Source organism: Poecilia mexicana, unplaced genomic scaffold (genome assembly GCF_051168715.1).
Source record: "Poecilia mexicana isolate PSO_F unplaced genomic scaffold, ASM5116871v1 scaffold_10, whole genome shotgun sequence".
NCBI classification, from domain to species: Eukaryota; Metazoa; Chordata; class Actinopteri; order Cyprinodontiformes; family Poeciliidae; genus Poecilia; species Poecilia mexicana.
The window spans coordinates 16,633,909-16,654,639 of NW_028263379.1; the positions used below are offsets into that span (position 1 = coordinate 16,633,909).

The following is a 20,731-nucleotide window of genomic DNA, read 5'->3' on the forward strand; positions in this document are numbered from 1 at the left end:
TCACTACAAGGCATTCGTGTCACTCTGGACCTTTGCTGAGGTCGTTCCTTATCAATAATACCTGCTTTTAGTCAATACAAGGCATTCTCGCTTTTGAGAGACTTGTCCTGTCATCAGAAATCAAGCTTTCATCACTCCATCATCAACAGTGTCAACTTATACGTGGCCAGTTTTCGAACTCCAGGACCGAACGCTGTGCGGTTTTTGCACAGGAGACATCGCCGAAATAGCTCAGCTGGGAGAGCGTCAGACTGAAGATCTGAAGGTCCCTGGTTCAATCCCGGGTTTCGGCAAATCTTAGAAACGTCAAAAGATCACTACAAGGCATTCGTGTCACTCTGGACCTTTGCTGAGGTCGTTCCTTATCAATAATACCTGCTTTTAGTCAATACAAGGCATTCTCGCTTTTGAGAGACTTGTCCTGTCATCAGAAATCAAGCTTTCATCACTCCATCATCAACAGTGTCAACTTATACGTGGCCAGTTTTCGAGCTCCAGGACCGAACGCTGTGCGGTTTTTGCACAGGAGCCTTCGCGGAAATAGCTCAGCTGGGAGAGCGTCAGACTGAAGACCTGAAGGTCCTGTAAGTGCGGAAATACTATTTAAAGGAGTTGTTTTCGGGAAAGATTTTGGCCTCGCACTAGGTCAACCTGACCGAATTCTTTCCTTCCATTTGCGTGCAAAGCGCAAATGGAACCAGAATTTACTGGAAAGGATGTCTGTTTGTGCAAGATAAAATCAACAATTTGAGATAAATTGTCCTATTCAGCAATTCTGAAATGGAGCAGATGTTGAGTTCGTGAGGTCCAAAATATTTTAAAGGTCGCCCAATACACACTCAATATAAAGCGTGCCAGAATCTTTCTGCAAAACAACAGTTGCACGCCATTGGTTGAAACTTTCCAACACACACTGATGAAGATGGAAAAGTATAAAACAGGTTGAGATTAAGACTTCGGGGAGATTTTTTGTGACAAGACGATGATGATGAAGATTTTGTATTGAACTGAAGAAACTGTAACGAGGAATCCGTGGAAGTGTAATAAATCTCCGGCTCGTCTATGGCCTAGCAGCAAGAACTACGTCTCTGTGCGTTATTTCTTTTACTTAGATATTTAAGAGTATAGCCACCTTTCTAATCCTCAATAAAAGTGGTGACACCCGACGTTTGAATGAACAATTGAACAACCAGGAGAAGAAAGGTGACTCGCTTCAGCCTGACTGCGGACGGGAGCCGTCTGGGCCCAATCACAGGAAAGAGGTAAGCTTTTATCTCTTTTACTTGTTAAAAACAGAACGGTTTCCTGTCTGCTGGCGGTCTGAAGTGCTAAAAAGAGTGATTAAGTTCTTTCTGCTTACCATAGGCGAGTAATTTCTTTGCGCAAAGAACGAGCTGCCAAAAATCTGAGACTCATAGGTATCTCGTACATTCTGGAAACATGCAGCTCGGAAAATAAGCACTTTTTCAGTCTGGTCTCACCCGTTTTGGTGACGGTAACAAGGAATTTCTTCCATTATAAGTTACCATATATCAGCCAATCTGGTGTAGTTCTTCTGAACAGGCACTTTCATTGAGCTGACTAATAAATAACATATCACGATTTGTTAAATTTGGCAGGAGGCCAAGAAGCTTAACTTTAACATTAAACCAGCTGAGCCACGAAGAGAGATTGGGATCTCTGTGAAAAGCGCTATAAAAATAAAGAATAAGAATAAGAAGAGGCCAGGAGAGGACAGTTCTCTTTTCTCTGTGAGACCACCGAATGTCTCCATGAGAGAGACAGCGGAGTTTCCTTAGCGGAGGGAACGTGTTTTTCTCCGAGGAGTGACCACGGCATATCCCATCCACGAAGAGAGCAAAAAGCTCGTCTGGTGGGAGAAACCAAAGTCCTCCATGAGATGATGTGTGGCCTGAAATAGAGTTGAAAATGAGTAAAAAGTGAATAAAGAAGTTCAAGTGAAGAAAATAGAGTTTTACAGATTACTTTGAGTTAAACTGCAGTAAATGTTCTTTCATTTCTTTGAGTTTTTGGTGAGGAGTTTAAGTGTTTCTGTCAGCCTTGGCTAAAATAACTGAAGTCCTAATATAATTAATTGTGTGCACACATTAAAATTGGACAGTGGCTAATTAAATCAATAGCCAACTAAATTTTATATATTTATAATAAATATATTAATAAATATAATTACACTAACTAGAATCCCCGGGGAGGAGAAGGAGTAAGGAAAGAATAAGGAGTAGAAATGCAAATGGAATGAATGTTGCTGAGATGAATGCTAAATAATTGGGAATGTATGTTGTCTGTTGTGTAAGTATTTGATTGGCATGCCTGTATATATTGTAAAAATCTGAAATGTGCATGTTTTTGGCTTTTGGGCTTATTAAATAACTGACTGCTTTCAAAGTAATGTTGAGCATTAGAAGCCGCCGTGCTCTGTATTAAATTTGAAATTTGGTCTTCATTTTGACTGCAATTGTTTAACGCTGTTTGTAACGTCTAATTTATGCTGTGCAATATAGATAGGAAATATCCATATCTTGCTGTTATATTTCAGAAAAGTTGGGAGAAAGAAAAGAGTTTCTTGGCTGAATTCCCAGAAACACACACACACGAACTTTCCCTCCCACCCCTTCTCTCCCTATCCCTTGACCTCCCTTCCTCCCTCCACACTCTCTTTCCTCTCTCACTTTTTCTCTCTTGCCCTGCCCCTATCCTCTCTCTCTCTCTCTCTCACTCTCTCTCTGTCCACAACACGTCATTCGGTCCCGGATCTGTCGTGATTCGAGACCATTCTTTGTTAACACCCATTTGTAGTCCATAGTATTTAAGACGGCCCACTTCCTATTACGCAAGGTTGGCCCCCACCTTTGCTCATTTCGGACTGAAGCAGACTGAAGTTTAGTTTTTCTTTTTTTTTCTCTCCTCTGCTTACAACGGTGAAGAGGTCTAAGCCAAAACCTTGAGTTAACTCACATAATACAGACTTTTATCCAAATAATCATTGTTTCTGTGACACTGAACTATGTTAAACATTTTTCAAATGTATATTTTACTGTAAAAAGAGTTGAATAACTGTAAAAAACTTGGTTAACTGTTACACTTATAGAAAACTATTTAACACACTTAATATTTAGCAACTATAAGCAATAAGACTACAAGGAACAAAAATTATAAGAATAACTAACTAAAAATCAACTTATTTTTTACTAATTTGGAAAATTTAAAAGTCAAAGGACAACAAAACTGTAAAAGACAGCAAAACTTAAACAGAACTCTAATAGTGAGACAACTGCTAAATAAGCAAGATGAGCAACATACCTATTGTCATTATTGGTTCAAAAAACCCAGAATATGCTTCTCAAATTCCAAAAATTTCTAAGAAGTGGCAAAAGAGAACGCAAGGACTTCCATGCCCATGGCCAGAAAATGGGAGCTTTGACTTATCCCTTTGTGAACAGATGGAAACTCAGATTGCAGACTACAAAGCAAAAAACAAAGGAAAGAAAAGACAAGCCAAAAGAGAACTAGAATTAAACATTTTACAACTATTCAAGGAAGAAGGTGAAAAATACCGGAAAAACTTAAAGTAGCAGGTAATTGAGCTTAAAAATAATTATGAAAAACCAGACGACGATCAAATGAACCCTGCTGGGTTGTATCCAGCCCTGACAGGAGTTCTGAATATCACAGGTGATTTTGGATACAGGAATGATGATCAAATTAGGGAAATTAAACAAGGTAAAAACAATGAGCTGGAAACTCAATTAGACAGACCCTCTACAGGGCACACACCACGATCAACAGTAGTTCAAACACCAGCTCCACCCAGAGGTGCACCACAGACGAGCACAAGTGCTTCAGACAGTACCACAAATAATAAGCACTCAAAAAGCATGGAACTACCAACGTCATATGCAAATGCGGATGGCTATAAGCCAGCTGGCAGATATGACACATCATTACCGCCAATCCAAACCAGAAGTCAAACCTCTGGTGCCGGATGTTCCACAACACGGACAGTTGGAAATATTAAAATTCTTGACTGCTATGCTGGAAGTAATAATAATAAATTTTTTGATGGCTACGCGGGTCATCTGAAAAGACGCCGAAGCGGAGATGCTTATTGGTTAAAGTTAGGTCCAGAAGTCTTTAATATAGAACATAAAGCAAACCAAACACAGATACAGGAAATAGAGGAAGAAATTGATGAAGGCCTTGTACGATTAGCTGAAACAGAGTCAAGATGTGATAATGGTGAAGACGGGGCGATGGCTGGTCCAAGTACAAGCACTCCGGTCAAAGAACAAAAAGCCCCAAACCAAAAAGAATACGATTTGAGATCCAGACCTGACATACGCAAACCTGATCGTTATGACCCCTCAAAACAATTACCAATCATATTAAAAGGAGATATTGCTCAATATTTGCCATTTGCCTCGATGGATCTGGTTGGGTTAGTCTCGCGGTTGCCAGATATTCATAATGGTGCAGGAAGATGGATAAGAGCACTTGAAGAAGAGACAGTTGGCAAAATGTTGGCACTTGGAGACATCAAAGCCATTCTAGCAAAAGTTGTTGGAATTCCCACCATGCAGAACATTTTGAAGGATCATCCCTGGATGCTACAAGAAAGAGCAGACGGGATTGAACTAAATGCATGCCGGACAATGATCTGGGCAGCCTTGAGGGCAGAATTTCCAAACAAAGTGGACCCTAAGAACATGAAAGCGGAACCAATTGGTGACTCGGAGAATCCAGCATCCTACGTCGCCAGGCAGTTGAGAAGGTGGAACGACATAATGGAGTTTGATGTTGACGAGTACCCAATGATTGCAGGTGTGTTTCGAAAATCATTGGTGGATGTAATGCCAGAGCCAGTGCGCACCAAACTTGAAGAGGTGGTGGCTCTGATGTCTATGCCACACAAAGAATTTCGTGATCATGTGGTACACACAATAGAAAAATACAGAAAAGATGAACAAAAACGCACTGACCAAGACAAAAACATTCAAAGGAAATTGGCTCAATTACAGCTTGGAGAACTTCAAGAAAAAAACAAGACTAAGACCCAAGCTGCAGTGGTAAGGGGGGACCAGCATCCCACCCCAAATGTAGCCAACCTTCCTAACTCCGTGAATTCAGCGCCACAGATGTATACTCCAACTTCGCAAATGACTCAGCCTTCTCAACCAGTGGTGAATATTTATTCACAACCATGGAACTCTCGTCCATTTGTGTCTCGAGGTAGACAGCAAAGAAGCCCTTCATGGCCTAACAGGGGACGAGGCGGTCCGCCCAGAACACCCGGAGCATGCTGGACATGTGGTTGTTTTGGACATCGTGCTGACCAGTGCCGAAATGGTGACAACTCATTCCAAAGACGGCCGCGTGGCAGAGCCAGACCAGGTCCACCGACAGCCCCATACAATCACCAAGCAGTTCCATATAATCAACAGGGAACTCCATACGATCCTCAAGGAGTCCCATACGATCCACCAGTTCAACAAAATTCACCAGCTCAATACAATCCACCAAATTTTGGATACTAGGGATGCCCAGAGGACCCTCGGGGAGAGAGTCAGTACCCAATTCTAACTACAGGTGCTGACGATGAACCAATATTGAAAATTCAAATTGAAAATAGAGAAACTCCAATGTTGGTCGATACAGGAGCAGCTTACACTTGTGTAAGTCCGAACTATGCAACGCATCTCCCCATGTCTGATAAATTTGTATCAACAGTAGGGTTCTCGGGAACAAGACAATTAATCCAAATGACAGCTCCTGTTCGACTTACAACAGATGACAATGAGATAAAAATACCAATTTTGGTATCTGATCAAACCCCAATAAACCTGTTGGGAAGAGACGCTCTATGTAAATTAAAAATAAAAATCTGGTGTTCTCCTCAAGGTGTGTATGTTGAAAAAGAAGGTGTGGACCTTCAAATGTTCATGTAACAACATGAAGCCAAAGTTTATTGGCTTGGAGACATTAATAACTCCATTGAAGAGGTAATTTCTAAATGGGGACAGTACATTCAAATTCAAATTCCAGAAGCCAAAAAACCATTTCTAGACTATCATTGCACAATGTACTATGACATTTCAAAAAGTACAGAGTTTGAAGAACAATGGGACAAAGAAACACAAGGTGAAGCGGTGAACCTTGTGTCCCAATATATCATTGTTGGGAAACAAGGAGCAGCGCTAAATGTAGAAATTAATGATTTCATTTCACAATGGTACAACGTTGCAGAATCTGTACCACACATAACTTTGTTTGTAAATAAAAACTTTCATGCTAAAGATCTTGGACCAATGATGAAAATCGCAACACAGATTAAATGGGAACAGACAGACAGCCCATTAATTTTCCAATCAGAAGATGCAAGAATGATTAAAATAATAAGTGAAACTATTATGACAGCAAAACCGCAGGTGGTAACAGTACCGATTAATGACACAAAACAAACAGAAGAAAAAGACGAGTCAGTTGAAAACCCATTAATGCAGGACATGTTAAAGCTAGTTCCTGAATCAGTATGGTCAAAACATGAAACAGATGTAGGATCAGTGAAATCAGCTAACCCATTTAAAGTTGAACTGAAACCAAATGCTAAACTTCCATTTCGTCCTCAATATCCATTAAAACCAGAAGCAGAAGAAGGAATCAGCAAAACCATTGAAGGATTGTTAACAGCAGGAGTGTTGGTGGAAATTGAAAGTCCATGTAATACGCCAATTTTTCCAGTTCTGAAAGCAGATAAGTCAAAGTATCGCCTGGTACATGACCTTCGCACAATAAACGATGTAGTAGAAGACAGATCATCGGCAGAAATGCCTAACCCACACACACTTTTAACCGCAATCCCTGCTGAAGCAAAATTTTTCACGGTGTTTGATCTTTGTTCAGCATTTTTCACCATTACCTTAGCGGAACAATCTCGATACTTGTTCGCATTTACTTACAGAGGTAAGAAGTACAGCTACACTCGATTACCCCAAGGCTTCAAACACAGCCCTCATTTGTTCAATCAAGCACTCAGACAGGACTTAGAAGGATTGGAAATAAATAGCACATTGCTACAGTTTGTTGACGACATTCTACTTGCGTCACCTACATTGGATGATTGCCATCAGGATTCGATAAAAGTCCTTGAAAGACTGGCTGAAGGAGGTTACAAAGCCTCCAAAGACAAATTACGGTATTGTCAGACACAGGTAGAATACCTGGGTAGACAACTCTCAGAAGGGAGCATTGGCATATCACCTTCTCAACTAGAGGGTGTCAGCAAAGCTCCATGTCCACGAACAGTTGGAGAAATGATGACATTTCTCGGTATGACAGGTTTCAATGCTGATTGGATAGAAAGTTATGCAGAAAAAACAGCACCACTCAGAGAACTCATGAAAGAACCAGGTCATCAAAACCAAAAGAATCTGATAAATTGGACTTTAGAAGCAAAAGTAGCATTTGAATCTCTAAAATGTGAAATGCAGAGTGCACCTGCACTAGCAGTTCCAAACTATGACAAACCATTCTACCTATATGTTGCGAACAAAAAAGACATGTATGTCACAGCAGTTTTGATGCAAGAAACATGTACAGGTCGAAGAAAACAACCAATTGCTTATTACAGCACAAAGTTGGACAATGTAGCACAAGGCTGGCCACCATGTTATCAGGGGCTAGCAGCAGTCTACCATGCTTATGAAAAAGCTTCAACCATAACAATGGGTTATCCAGTTACAATATTAACTCACCACAAAATCGCAGAGTTAATAAATCTAGGAAAGTTTGTCGTAACACAAGCAAGAAGTTTGCAGTATATGCTACTTCTGACATACCCTGACATAACTATTCAAAGATGTATCACCAACAATCCAGCAAATGTGATTCCTTTGGATTGTGACGGAGAACCACATGAGTGTGTAGCAGAAACAATGAAATACACAAGACTCAGACCTGATTTGGAATCCACTCCATTGCCTGACGCAGAAGTCACATACTTTGTTGATGGGTCATGTTTCAGAGACCACCTAGGAAACCACGCAGGTTTTGCAGTGGTACAACAAATAGGTGAAAATTTTGTAACCATCAAAGCTGAAAGATGTGACCAACCATGTTCTGCACAACTTGCGGAACTTAAAGCATTAACTGAAGCCTGTAAAATGGCTAGGTCAAAAGTCGCAAATGTGTTCACTGATTCAGCCTATGCCCACGGCGTATGCTTTTTATTTGCCGCAATTTGGAAACAAAGAGGTTTCAAAAGAGCAGACGGAACCCCAGTGCAGCACGAAGCACAACTAAAAGAATTAATTGCTGCCATGATGCTTCCTTCGAAGCTGGCAGTGATCAAGTGTCAAGCACATCGCAAAGGCAATGATATCGTTGTGAGAGGTAACAACATGGCAGATGAATCAGCAAAAATGGCATCCAGGAGCCAAATGGCTATCTTGGCACCTGTGATAGCTTTAGAACCAGCTGTAACACCGGAAGATGTCATTTTGATGCAACAACAAGCAAGTAACAGTGAACGTGATCTTTGGGCACGAAGAGGTGCTACGATGAGTGAAAATGGCTTATGGAGGTCACACCAAGGCCTACTAATAGCACCAGTAGCATTATTAACATTATTGGTCTCAGAAGCCCATGGCTTAGACCACTGTGCCCGAGGAAAAGTCATGGAAAAATTGAAAAAACAAGGTTTCTGGTCTCCATACATGCAAGACATGGTAGATGAAATTCTTAGCCAGTGTGAAATATGTGCCGAAAACAATGCTCGGAAAGGCATAAAACCAGGTATTGGACACATTCCAGTTCCAGATGGACCTTTCAAACACCTGGTGATAGATTATGTAGACATGCTCAAACCAGTTCAAGGTAAAAGGTACATGTTGGTGATAATTGATCGTTTCAGTCGATGGGTCGAAGCAGTACCATCAAAAACCTTAGGAGCAGACACAGTTATCAAATTCTTGACAAGAGAAGTAATTCCAAGATTTGGAATTCCATCTGAAATCAGTTCAGACAATGGTTCGGCTTTTGTACAAAAAGTTGTTAAAGGCATTTTGCAAAAGCTACAGATCAAACAACGTTTTGGCGCAGTCTACCACCCTCAGAGCCAGGGAATGGTGGAACGCATCAACGCCACGTTGAAAGCAAAGCTTCGGAAAATTTGTGCATCAACTAAACTAAACTGGGTAGATGCTTTGCCACTAGCATTAATGAGCTATCGCATGCAAATGCACAGAAGCACGCATTTAACACCGCATGAAATGCTGACTGGCAGACCTATGCCTGTGCCGCAATGGAGGTTACCTTTCAAGGGACCTCCCCTTGAGCAATTGCAAACTGAGTTGAAAGACTATGTTGAACAACTAACTGCTATCCATAGAGCTATCTATTTGCAGGAAAAATCCAGAAGTCCAGAGTCCACGGTGTGGGAACCACCGGTGAAACCTGGAGATTTGGTGTACATCAAGGTGTACAGACGGAGATGGCATGAGGCCCGATGGGAAGGACCTTATGAAGTCAAGAGAGCAACCCCAACGGCTGTCCAAGTAGAAGGAAGTACCACTTGGCATCATTTGACTCATTGCACTAAAGTTCAAAATAAAGACAAACTGAGACTTGAGTTTTACAAGGAAAATGAGCAGAAGCCTCACAGCAATGAGACTGATACTAATAACTGTCCAACTGTGGATGTTGACAGAGGTGGTGAACCGAGCAGCAGTGACGGCAGAGACGAACTTACACAATCTGCAGCCGACACTATGGACCAAACCAACCCCGACGAACCACAGTGACAGAGAATGGACTCTCAGACAGCCTCCAGGGGGGACAAACGGTGACTCAACGATGACTGTTCACAACACAAGATCCATCTCCAATGACAAAGATAAGTATCACACAACTTATAGAAATCCAGACAAGTACATACCAGTGTTCTTTCCAGCAAGTGTCAATTTAAATGTTTCCATAAAATTGATTTGCAAAACTAGATATGTGCACTTACAATGGAAATGGACAGTAAGTTTAACAGATACCGAATTTCTAACTAATTCAGACGAATGAAATTACCAGTAACCCTAGTGTATGAAGGAGTTAAAGACTTAGTAGGAATGCACAACAATAAAACAAGGCTTCGTAGAAGCCTGGGGGATTATGGGTTGAATGAAGGAGTATATTTGAATCTTATAGGTCAACCAAGAGGAATTCCAGATGAATTCAAAGCGCAGCATGAACTCCGCGCAGGTTTGAATCTATCTTACCTTGGATCACAATTAACAAAAATGTTGAATGGATTAACTATGTTATTACAATCAACAGAGAATGATCAACTTTACGGTTGAAGGATTTATGGCCCTAGGAGAACAACTCCATGAAACAAGTAGAATGGCAAAACAAAACAGACAAGCGTTAGATTGGATCTTAGCCAATATGGGAGGAGTTTGCCATATGTTTGCTAATGAATGCTGTACTTATATCCCTATGAATACCTCACCAAAAGGTACATTTAGAGCAGTAATGACTAAGTTGAAGAACCTGAAATCAGAATTCAAAGAAAATGCAGGAAAGAACACCTGGTCATGGAAAAGTCTGGAGGAAATTTTAGGTGAATGGGGAGCCTTTGTAGTTAAAATAGGAATAACTCTGGTAGTAATACTAATTGTTATTTTTCTGCTTGTGTGTTGTGTGATCCCTATCATGAGGAAATGGATTGTGGGGACTGTATACAGATGGATGACCAAGGACGGTAAACATCAGACGGACTAAGCACAAGGCCGCCCGGACCAGTGAACCTATGACCGATTCGAAGGACTGCTGAGCTCAAGGACAATTGATGCCTGAATTAAAATGGCTTATGGAATGTTGAAAGATCTAAAAGGTTCAAGGGAAATGAAGTCAAAACTTGGGTTGGAATAAACGGACTCATGGAAAGACACTGTTTGCATACACCATTACACATACTTATTACATAGTTTATACACTTTATATACAATACAACACGGGTGGCCCACACATAGTTAACACACTAGGAACACGTGTGAATGAGAATGAATGTGTGAGACAGTATAAACAAGAATGTGAGTATGAATGATAATGTAAGAGAGCGTGGATGAGCACAAGCATTAAGCGACCAATACTTTGATCATTATGATTAGCATTTAAATCACACAATCACTCTGATTATATGTGTGTCATGGACACTTCTTCATAATTGTCATCAAGATTATGTATCAATGTTGAAGTACTATTGTTACCATGTATATCTATGATTTTGGTCACTGTGGATCCATGATTGTGTTACATTTGTGCCAGATTATGGAATACTGGTGGTCGCCCATGGCGAGCGGGGGCCATAAGGTAATTTTTTCCCTGGAAAGCAACAAAAGGCCAACAGGGTTTTTCGACCTTATACAAATGGAAGAACAATCATCGAAGCAATGACCAAGCAATGTTTAATCAATGTATTGGAATTGTTGTATTAGTTACAGTAACTCATGAAACAATGTTGCCCCCACTATTCATTTTATTTCACTTTTAAGTGACTTTTATATATATTTCTAAGGTTTATATACAGAGTTGTACTCACAGGTAAATATGTAAACTTAGAGTAACAATTAACAAACAACTGCTAAGGTTAATTAGGATTCCACTTGAAAGCGGAATAGGGGGGATTATGTAAGAGCGGAAATACTATTTAAAGGAGTTGTTTTCGGGAAAGATTTTGGCCTCGCACTAGGTCAACCTGACCGAATTCTTTCCTTCCATTTGCGTGCAAAGCGCAAATGGAACCAGAATTTACTGGAAAGGATGTCTGTTTGTGCAAGATAAAATCAACAATTTGAGATAAATTGTCCTATTCAGCAATTCTGAAATGGAGCAGATGTTGAGTTCGTGAGGTCCAAAATATTTTAAAGGTCGCCCAATACACACTCAATATAAAGCGTGCCAGAATCTTTCTGCAAAACAACAGTTGCACGCCATTGGTTGAAACTTTCCAACACACACTGATGAAGATGGAAAAGTATAAAACAGGTTGAGATTAAGACTTCGGGGAGATTTTTTGTGACAAGACGATGATGATGAAGATTTTGTATTGAACTGAAGAAACTGTAACGAGGAATCCGTGGAAGTGTAATAAATCTCCGGCTCGTCTATGGCCTAGCAGCAAGAACTACGTCTCTGTGCGTTATTTCTTTTACTTAGATATTTAAGAGTATAGCCACCTTTCTAATCCTCAATAGTCCCTGGTTCAATACCGGGTTTCGGCAAATCTTAGAAACGTCAAAAGATCACTACAAGGCATTCATGTCACTCTGGACCTTTGCTGAGGTCGTTCTTTATCAATAATACCTGCTTTTAGTCAATACAAGGCATTCTCGCTTTTGAGAGACTTGTCCTGTCATCAGAAATCAAGCTTTCATCACTCCATCATCAACAGTGTCAACTTATTCGTGGCCAGTTTTCGAGCTCCAGGAGCGAACACTGTGCGGTTTTTGCACAGGTGCCTTCGCCGAAATAGCTCAGCTGGGAGAGCATCAGACTGAAGATCTGAAGGTCCCTGGTTCAATCCCGGGTTTCGGCAAATCTTAGAAACGTCAAAAGATCACTACAAGGCATTCATGTCACTCTGGACCTTTGCTGAGGTCGCTCTTTATCAATAATACCTGCTTTTAGTCAATACAAGGCATTCTCGCTTTTGAGAGACTTGTCCTGTCATCAGAAATCAAGCTTTCATCACTCCATCATCAACAGTGTCAACTTATACGTGGCCAGTTTTCGAGCTCCAGGAGCGAACACTGTGCGGTTTTTGCACAGGAGCCATCGCCGAAATAGCTCAGCTGGGAGAGCGTCAGACTGAAGATCTGAAGGTCCCTGGTTCAATCTCGGGTTTCGGCAAATCTTAGAAACGTCAAAAGATCACTACAAGGCATTCATGTCACTCTGGACCTTTGCTGAGGTCGTTCTTTATCAATAATACCTGCTTTTAGTCAATACAAGGCATTCTCGCTTTTGAGAGACTTGTCCTGTCATCAGAAATCAAGCTTTCATCACTCCATCATCAACAGTGTCAACTTATACGTGGCCAGTTTTCGAGCTCCAGGAGCGAACACTGTGCGGTTTTTGCACAGGAGCCATCGCCGAAATAGCTCAGCTGGGAGAGCGTCAGACTGAAGATCTGAAGGTCCCTGGTTCAATCTCGGGTTTCGGCAAATCTTAGAAACGTCAAAAGATCACTACAAGGCATTCATGTCACTCTGGACCTTTGCTGAGGTCGTTCTTTATCAATAATACCTGCTTTTAGTCAATACAAGGCATTCTCGCTTTTGAGAGACTTGTCCTGTCATCAGAAATCAAGCTTTCATCACTCCATCATCAACAGTGTCAACTTATACGTGGCCAGTTTTCGAGCTCCAGGAGCGAACGCTGTGCGGTTTTTGCACAGGAGCCTTCGCCGAAATAGCTCAGCTGGTAGAGCGTCAGACTGAAGATCTGAAGGTCCCTGGTTCAATCCCGGGTTTCGGCAAATCTTAGAAATGTCAAAAGATCACTACAAGGCATTCATGTCACTCTGGACCTTTGCTGAGGTCGCTCTTTATCAATAATACCTGCTTTTAGTCAATACAAGGCATTCTCGCTTTTGAGAGACTTGTCCTGTCATCAGAAATCAAGCTTTCGTCACTCCATCATCAACAGTGTCAACTTATTCGTGGCCAGTTTTCGAGCTCCAGGAGCGAACGCTGTGCGGTTTTTGCACAACTGCCTTCGCCAAAATAGCTCAGCTGGGAGAGCGTCAGACTGAAGATCTGAAGGTCCCTGGTTCAATCCCGGGTTTCGGCAAATCTTAGAAACGTCAAAAGATCACTACAAGGCATTCATGTCACTCTGGACCTTTGCTGAGGTCATTCTTTATCAATAATACCTGCTTTTAGTCAATACAAGGCATTCTCGCTTTTGAGAGACTTGTCCTGTCATCAGAAATCAAGCTTTCATCACTCCATCATCAACAGTGTCAACTTATACGTGGCCAGTTTTCGAGCTCCAGGAGCGAACGCTGTGCGGTTTTTGCACAGGAGCCTTCGCCGAAATAGCTCAGCTGGTAGAGCGTCAGACTGAAGATCTGAAGGTCCCTGGTTCAATCCCGGGTTTCGGCAAATCTTAGAAATGTCAAAAGATCACTACAAGGCATTCATGTCACTCTGGACCTTTGCTGAGGTCGCTCTTTATCAATAATACCTGCTTTTAGTCAATACAAGGCATTCTCGCTTTTGAGAGACTTGTCCTGTCATCAGAAATCAAGCTTTCGTCACTCCATCATCAACAGTGTCAACTTATTCGTGGCCAGTTTTCGAGCTCCAGGAGCGAACGCTGTGCGGTTTTTGCACAACTGCCTTCGCCAAAATAGCTCAGCTGGGAGAGCGTCAGACTGAAGATCTGAAGGTCCCTGGTTCAATCCCGGGTTTCGGCAAATCTTAGAAACGTCAAAAGATCACTACAAGGCATTCATGTCACTCTGGACCTTTGCTGAGGTCATTCTTTATCAATAATACCTGCTTTTAGTCAATACAAGGCATTCTCGCTTTTGAGAGACTTGTCCTGTCATCAGAAATCAAGCTTTCATCACTCCATCATCAACAGTGTCAACTTATTCGTGGCCAGTTTTCGAGCTCCAGGAGCGAACGCTGTGCGGTTTTTGCACAGGTGCCTTCGCCAAAATAGCTCAGCTGGGAGAGCGTCAGACTGAAGATCTGAAGGTCCCTGGTTCAATCCCGGGTTTCGGCAAATCTTAGAAACGTCAAAAGATCACTACAAGGCATTCATGTCACTCTGGACCTTTGCTGAGGTCGTTCTTTATCAATAATACCTGCTTTTAGTCAATACAAGGCATTCTCGCTTTTGAGAGACTTGTCCTGTCATCAGAAATCAAGCTTTCATCACTCCATCATCAACAGTGTCAACTTATACGTGGCCAGTTTTCGAGCTCCAGGACCGAACACTGTGCGGTTTTTGCACAGGAGCCATCGCCGAAATAGCTCAGCTGGGAGAGCGTCAGACTGAAGATCTGAAGGTCCCTGGTTCAATCCCGGGTTTCGGCAAATCTTAGAAATATCAAAAGATCACTACAAGGCATTCATGTCACTCTGGACCTTTGCTGAGGTCGCTCTTTATCAATAATACCTGCTTTTAGTCAATACAAGGCATTCTCGCTTTTGAGAGACTTGTCCTGTCATCAGAAATCAAGCTTTCATCACTCCATCATCAACAGTGTCAACTTATACGTGGCCAGTTTTCGAGCTCCAGGACCGAACGCTGTGCGGTTTTTGCACAAGTGCCTTCGCCAAAATAGCTCAGCTGGGAGAGCGTCAGACTGAACATCTGAAGGTCCCTGGTTCAATCCCGGGTTTCGGCAAATCTTAGAAACGTCAAAAGATCACTACAAGGCATTCATGTCACTCTGGACCTTTGCTGAGGTCGCTCTTTATCAATAATACCTGCTTTTAGTCAATACAAGGCATTCTCGCTTTTGAGAGACTTGTCCTGTCATCAGAAATCAAGCTTTTGTCACTCCACCATCAACAGTGTCAACTTATTCGTGGCCAGTTTTCGAGCTCCAGGAGCGAACACTGTGCGGTTTTTGCACAGGTGCCTTCGCCAAAATAGCTCAGCTGGGAGAGCGTCAGACTGAAGATCTGAAGGTCCCTGGTTCAATCCCGGGTTTCGGCAAATCTTAGAAATGTCAAAAGATCACTACAAGGCATTCATGTCACTCTGGACCTTTGCTGAGGTCGCTCTTTATCAATAATACCTGCTTTTAGTCAATACAAGGCATTCTCGCTTTTGAGAGACTTGTCCTGTCATCAGAAATCAAGCTTTCGTCACTCCATCATCAACAGTGTCAACTTATTCGTGGCCAGTTTTCGAGCTCCAGGAGCGAACGCTGTGCGGTTTTTGCACAACTGCCTTCGCCAAAATAGCTCAGCTGGGAGAGCGTCAGACTGAAGATCTGAAGGTCCCTGGTTCAATCCCGGGTTTCGGCAAATCTTAGAAACGTCAAAAGATCACTACAAGGCATTCATGTCACTCTGGACCTTTGCTGAGGTCATTCTTTATCAATAATACCTGCTTTTAGTCAATACAAGGCATTCTCGCTTTTGAGAGACTTGTCCTGTCATCAGAAATCAAGCTTTCATCACTCCATCATCAACAGTGTCAACTTATTCGTGGCCAGTTTTCGAGCTCCAGGAGCGAACGCTGTGCGGTTTTTGCACAGGTGCCTTCGCCAAAATAGCTCAGCTGGGAGAGCGTCAGACTGAAGATCTGAAGGTCCCTGGTTCAATCCCGGGTTTCGGCAAATCTTAGAAACGTCAAAAGATCACTACAAGGCATTCATGTCACTCTGGACCTTTGCTGAGGTCGTTCTTTATCAATAATACCTGCTTTTAGTCAATACAAGGCATTCTCGCTTTTGAGAGACTTGTCCTGTCATCAGAAATCAAGCTTTCATCACTCCATCATCAACAGTGTCAACTTATACGTGGCCAGTTTTCGAGCTCCAGGACCGAACACTGTGCGGTTTTTGCACAGGAGCCATCGCCGAAATAGCTCAGCTGGGAGAGCGTCAGACTGAAGATCTGAAGGTCCCTGGTTCAATCCCGGGTTTCGGCAAATCTTAGAAATATCAAAAGATCACTACAAGGCATTCATGTCACTCTGGACCTTTGCTGAGGTCGCTCTTTATCAATAATACCTGCTTTTAGTCAATACAAGGCATTCTCGCTTTTGAGAGACTTGTCCTGTCATCAGAAATCAAGCTTTCATCACTCCATCATCAACAGTGTCAACTTATACGTGGCCAGTTTTCGAGCTCCAGGACCGAACGCTGTGCGGTTTTTGCACAAGTGCCTTCGCCAAAATAGCTCAGCTGGGAGAGCGTCAGACTGAACATCTGAAGGTCCCTGGTTCAATCCCGGGTTTCGGCAAATCTTAGAAACGTCAAAAGATCACTACAAGGCATTCATGTCACTCTGGACCTTTGCTGAGGTCGCTCTTTATCAATAATACCTGCTTTTAGTCAATACAAGGCATTCTCGCTTTTGAGAGACTTGTCCTGTCATCAGAAATCAAGCTTTCGTCACTCCATCATCAACAGTGTCAACTTATTCGTGGCCAGTTTTCGAGCTCCAGGAGCGAACGCTGTGCGGTTTTTGCACAACTGCCTTCGCCAAAATAGCTCAGCTGGGAGAGCGTCAGACTGAAGATCTGAAGGTCCCTGGTTCAATCCCGGGTTTCGGCAAATCTTAGAAACGTCAAAAGATCACTACAAGGCATTCATGTCACTCTGGACCTTTGCTGAGGTCATTCTTTATCAATAATACCTGCTTTTAGTCAATACAAGGCATTCTCGCTTTTGAGAGACTTGTCCTGTCATCAGAAATCAAGCTTTCATCACTCCATCATCAACAGTGTCAACTTATTCGTGGCCAGTTTTCGAGCTCCAGGAGCGAACGCTGTGCGGTTTTTGCACAGGTGCCTTCGCCAAAATAGCTCAGCTGGGAGAGCGTCAGACTGAAGATCTGAAGGTCCCTGGTTCAATCCCGGGTTTCGGCAAATCTTAGAAACGTCAAAAGATCACTACAAGGCATTCATGTCACTCTGGACCTTTGCTGAGGTCGTTCTTTATCAATAATACCTGCTTTTAGTCAATACAAGGCATTCTCGCTTTTGAGAGACTTGTCCTGTCATCAGAAATCAAGCTTTCATCACTCCATCATCAACAGTGTCAACTTATACGTGGCCAGTTTTCGAGCTCCAGGACCGAACACTGTGCGGTTTTTGCACAGGAGCCATCGCCGAAATAGCTCAGCTGGGAGAGCGTCAGACTGAAGATCTGAAGGTCCCTGGTTCAATCCCGGGTTTCGGCAAATCTTAGAAATATCAAAAGATCACTACAAGGCATTCATGTCACTCTGGACCTTTGCTGAGGTCGCTCTTTATCAATAATACCTGCTTTTAGTCAATACAAGGCATTCTCGCTTTTGAGAGACTTGTCCTGTCATCAGAAATCAAGCTTTCATCACTCCATCATCAACAGTGTCAACTTATACGTGGCCAGTTTTCGAGCTCCAGGACCGAACGCTGTGCGGTTTTTGCACAAGTGCCTTCGCCAAAATAGCTCAGCTGGGAGAGCGTCAGACTGAACATCTGAAGGTCCCTGGTTCAATCCCGGGTTTCGGCAAATCTTAGAAACGTCAAAAGATCACTACAAGGCATTCATGTCACTCTGGACCTTTGCTGAGGTCGCTCTTTATCAATAATACCTGCTTTTAGTCAATACAAGGCATTCTCGCTTTTGAGAGACTTGTCCTCTCATCAGAAATCAAGCTTTTGTCACTCCACCATCAACAGTGTCAACTTATTCGTGGCCAGTTTTCGAGCTCCAGGAGCGAACACTGTGCGGTTTTTGCACAGGTGCCTTCGCCAAAATAGCTCAGCTGGGAGAGCGTCAGACTGAAGATCTGAAGGTCCCTGGTTCAATCCCGGGTTTCGGCAAATCTTAGAAATGTCAAAAGATCACTACAAGGCATTCATGTCACTCTGGACCTTTGCTGAGGTCGTTTTTTATCAATAATACCTGCTTTTAGTCAATACAAGGCATTCTCGCTTTTGAGAGACTTGTCCTGTCATCAGAAATCAAGCTTTCATCACTCCATCATCAACAGTGTCAACTTATACGTGGCCAGTTTTCGAGCTCCAGGACCGAACACTGTGCGGTTTTTGCACAGGAGCCATCGCCGAAATAGCTCAGCTGGGAGAGCGTCAGACTGAAGATCTGAAGGTCCCTGGTTCAATCCCAGGTTTCGGCAAATCTTAGAAATGTCAAAAGATCACTACAAGGCATTCATGTCACTCTGGACCTTTGCTGAGGTCGCTCTTTATCAATAATACCTGCTTTTAGTCAATACAAGGCATTCTCGCTTTTGAGAGACTTGTCCTGTCATCAGAAATCAAGCTTTCATCACTCCATCATCAACAGTGTCAACTTATACGTGGCCAGTTTTCGAGCTCCAGGACCGAACACTGTGCGGTTTTTGCACAGGAGCCATCGCCGAAATAGCTCAGCTGGGAGAGCGTCAGACTGAAGATCTGAAGGTCCCTGGTTCAATCCCGGGTTTCGGCAAATCTTAGAAATGTCAAAAGATCACTACAAGGCATTCATGTCACTCTGGACCTTTGCTGAGGTCGCTCTTTATCAATAATACCTGCTTTTAGTCAATACAAGGCATTCTCGCTTTTGAGAGACTTGTCCTGTCATCAGAAATCAAGCTTTCATCACTCCATCATCAACAGTGTCAACTTATTCGTGGCCAGTTTTCGAGCTCCAGGAGCGAACGCTGTGCGGTTTTTGCACAAGTGCCTTCGCCAAAATAGCTCAGCTGGGAGAGCGTCAGACTGAACATCTGAAGGTCCCTGGTTCAATCCCGGGTTTCGGCAAATCTTAGAAACGTCAAAAGATCACTACAAGGCATTCATGTCACTCTGGACCTTTGCTGAGGTCGTTCTTTATCAATAATACCTGCTTTTAGTCAATACAAGGCATTCTCGCTTTTGAGAGACTTGTCCTGTCATCAGAAATCAAGCTTTCATCACTCCATCATCAACAGTGTCAACTTATTCGTGGCCAGTTTTCGAGCTCCAGGAGCGAACGCTGTGCGGTTTTTGCACAACTGCCTTCGCCAAAATAGCTCAGCTGGGAGAGCGTCAGACTGAACATCTGAAGGTCCCTGGTTCAATCCCGGGTTTCGGCAAATCTTAGAAACGTCAAAAGATCACTACAAGGCATTCATGTCACTCTGGACCTTTGCTGAGGTCGTTCTTTATCAATAATACCTGCTTTTAGTCAATACAAGGCATTCTCGCTTTTGAGAGACTTGTCCTGTCATCAGAAATCAAGCTTTCATCACTCCATCATCAACAGTGTCAACTTATACGTGGCCAGTTTTCGAACTCCAGGACCGAACGCTGTGCGGTTTTTGCACAGGAGCCATCGCCGAAATAGCTCAGCTGGGAGAGCGTCAGACTGAAGATCTGAAGGTCCCTGGTTCAATCTCGGGTTTCGGCAAATCTTAGAAATGTCAAAAGATCACTACAAGGCATTCAAGTCACTCTGGACCTTTGCTGAGGTCGTTCTTTATCAATAATACCTGCTTTTAGTCAATACAAGGCATTCTCGCTTTTGAGAGACTTGTCCTGTCATCAGAAATCAAGCTTTCATCACTCCATCATCAACAGTGTCAACTTATACGTGGCCAGTTTTCGAGCTCCAGGAGCGAACGCTGTGCGGTTTTTGCACAAGTGCCTTCGCCAAAATAGCTCAGCTGGGAGAGCGTCAGACTGAACATCTGAAGGTCCCTGGTTCAATCCCGGGTTTCGGCAAATCTTAGAAACGTCAAAAGATCACTACAAGGCATTCATGTCACTCTGGACCTTTGCTGAGGTCGTTCTTTATCAATAATACCTGCTTTTAGTCAATACAAGGCATTCTCGCTTTTGAGAGACTTGTCCTGTCATCAGAAATCAAGCTTTCATCACTCCATCATCAACAGTGTCAACTTATACGTGGCCAGTTTTCGAACTCCAGGACCGAACGCTGTGCGGTTTTTGCACAGGAGCCATCGCCGAAATAGCTCAGCTGGGAGAGCGTCAGACTGAAGAT

General features: G+C 42.8%; 1 long non-coding RNA gene and 18 other non-coding genes across 19 annotated transcripts; all 19 read left to right on the top strand.

Moving 5' to 3' along the window:
• The first annotated feature begins 220 nt into the window (after positions 1-220).
• On the top strand, positions 221-293 carry trnaf-gaa (transfer RNA phenylalanine (anticodon GAA)). The gene has a single exon. It is a non-coding gene; the product is annotated as a tRNA-Phe (tRNA).
• A 314-nt stretch (positions 294-607) lies between these two features.
• On the top strand, positions 608-12,190 carry LOC148156969 (uncharacterized). The gene is made up of 2 exons (XR_015764473.1): positions 608-1,262; positions 9,420-12,190. It is a non-coding gene; the product is annotated as an uncharacterized LOC148156969 (long non-coding RNA).
• Positions 12,191-12,528: 338 nt separating this feature from the next.
• On the top strand, positions 12,529-12,601 carry trnaf-gaa (transfer RNA phenylalanine (anticodon GAA)). The gene has a single exon. It is a non-coding gene; the product is annotated as a tRNA-Phe (tRNA).
• Positions 12,602-13,470: 869 nt separating this feature from the next.
• On the top strand, positions 13,471-13,543 carry trnaf-gaa (transfer RNA phenylalanine (anticodon GAA)). Its single transcript has one exon. It is a non-coding gene; the product is annotated as a tRNA-Phe (tRNA).
• A 241-nt stretch (positions 13,544-13,784) lies between these two features.
• trnaf-gaa (transfer RNA phenylalanine (anticodon GAA)) lies at positions 13,785-13,857 on the top strand. The gene has a single exon. It is a non-coding gene; the product is annotated as a tRNA-Phe (tRNA).
• Positions 13,858-14,098: 241 nt separating this feature from the next.
• trnaf-gaa (transfer RNA phenylalanine (anticodon GAA)) lies at positions 14,099-14,171 on the top strand. Its single transcript has one exon. It is a non-coding gene; the product is annotated as a tRNA-Phe (tRNA).
• Positions 14,172-14,412: 241 nt separating this feature from the next.
• trnaf-gaa (transfer RNA phenylalanine (anticodon GAA)) lies at positions 14,413-14,485 on the top strand. Its single transcript has one exon. It is a non-coding gene; the product is annotated as a tRNA-Phe (tRNA).
• Positions 14,486-14,726: 241 nt separating this feature from the next.
• On the top strand, positions 14,727-14,799 carry trnaf-gaa (transfer RNA phenylalanine (anticodon GAA)). Its single transcript has one exon. It is a non-coding gene; the product is annotated as a tRNA-Phe (tRNA).
• Positions 14,800-15,040: 241 nt separating this feature from the next.
• trnaf-gaa (transfer RNA phenylalanine (anticodon GAA)) lies at positions 15,041-15,113 on the top strand. The gene has a single exon. It is a non-coding gene; the product is annotated as a tRNA-Phe (tRNA).
• A 555-nt stretch (positions 15,114-15,668) lies between these two features.
• trnaf-gaa (transfer RNA phenylalanine (anticodon GAA)) lies at positions 15,669-15,741 on the top strand. The gene has a single exon. It is a non-coding gene; the product is annotated as a tRNA-Phe (tRNA).
• Positions 15,742-15,982: 241 nt separating this feature from the next.
• Positions 15,983-16,055, top strand: trnaf-gaa (transfer RNA phenylalanine (anticodon GAA)). The gene has a single exon. It is a non-coding gene; the product is annotated as a tRNA-Phe (tRNA).
• Positions 16,056-16,296: 241 nt separating this feature from the next.
• Positions 16,297-16,369, top strand: trnaf-gaa (transfer RNA phenylalanine (anticodon GAA)). The gene has a single exon. It is a non-coding gene; the product is annotated as a tRNA-Phe (tRNA).
• Positions 16,370-16,610: 241 nt separating this feature from the next.
• trnaf-gaa (transfer RNA phenylalanine (anticodon GAA)) lies at positions 16,611-16,683 on the top strand. Its single transcript has one exon. It is a non-coding gene; the product is annotated as a tRNA-Phe (tRNA).
• Positions 16,684-17,238: 555 nt separating this feature from the next.
• Positions 17,239-17,311, top strand: trnaf-gaa (transfer RNA phenylalanine (anticodon GAA)). The gene has a single exon. It is a non-coding gene; the product is annotated as a tRNA-Phe (tRNA).
• Positions 17,312-17,552: 241 nt separating this feature from the next.
• Positions 17,553-17,625, top strand: trnaf-gaa (transfer RNA phenylalanine (anticodon GAA)). The gene has a single exon. It is a non-coding gene; the product is annotated as a tRNA-Phe (tRNA).
• Positions 17,626-17,866: 241 nt separating this feature from the next.
• trnaf-gaa (transfer RNA phenylalanine (anticodon GAA)) lies at positions 17,867-17,939 on the top strand. Its single transcript has one exon. It is a non-coding gene; the product is annotated as a tRNA-Phe (tRNA).
• A 555-nt stretch (positions 17,940-18,494) lies between these two features.
• trnaf-gaa (transfer RNA phenylalanine (anticodon GAA)) lies at positions 18,495-18,567 on the top strand. The gene has a single exon. It is a non-coding gene; the product is annotated as a tRNA-Phe (tRNA).
• A 241-nt stretch (positions 18,568-18,808) lies between these two features.
• On the top strand, positions 18,809-18,881 carry trnaf-gaa (transfer RNA phenylalanine (anticodon GAA)). Its single transcript has one exon. It is a non-coding gene; the product is annotated as a tRNA-Phe (tRNA).
• A 241-nt stretch (positions 18,882-19,122) lies between these two features.
• On the top strand, positions 19,123-19,195 carry trnaf-gaa (transfer RNA phenylalanine (anticodon GAA)). The gene has a single exon. It is a non-coding gene; the product is annotated as a tRNA-Phe (tRNA).
• Positions 19,196-20,731: the final 1,536 nt, after the last annotated feature.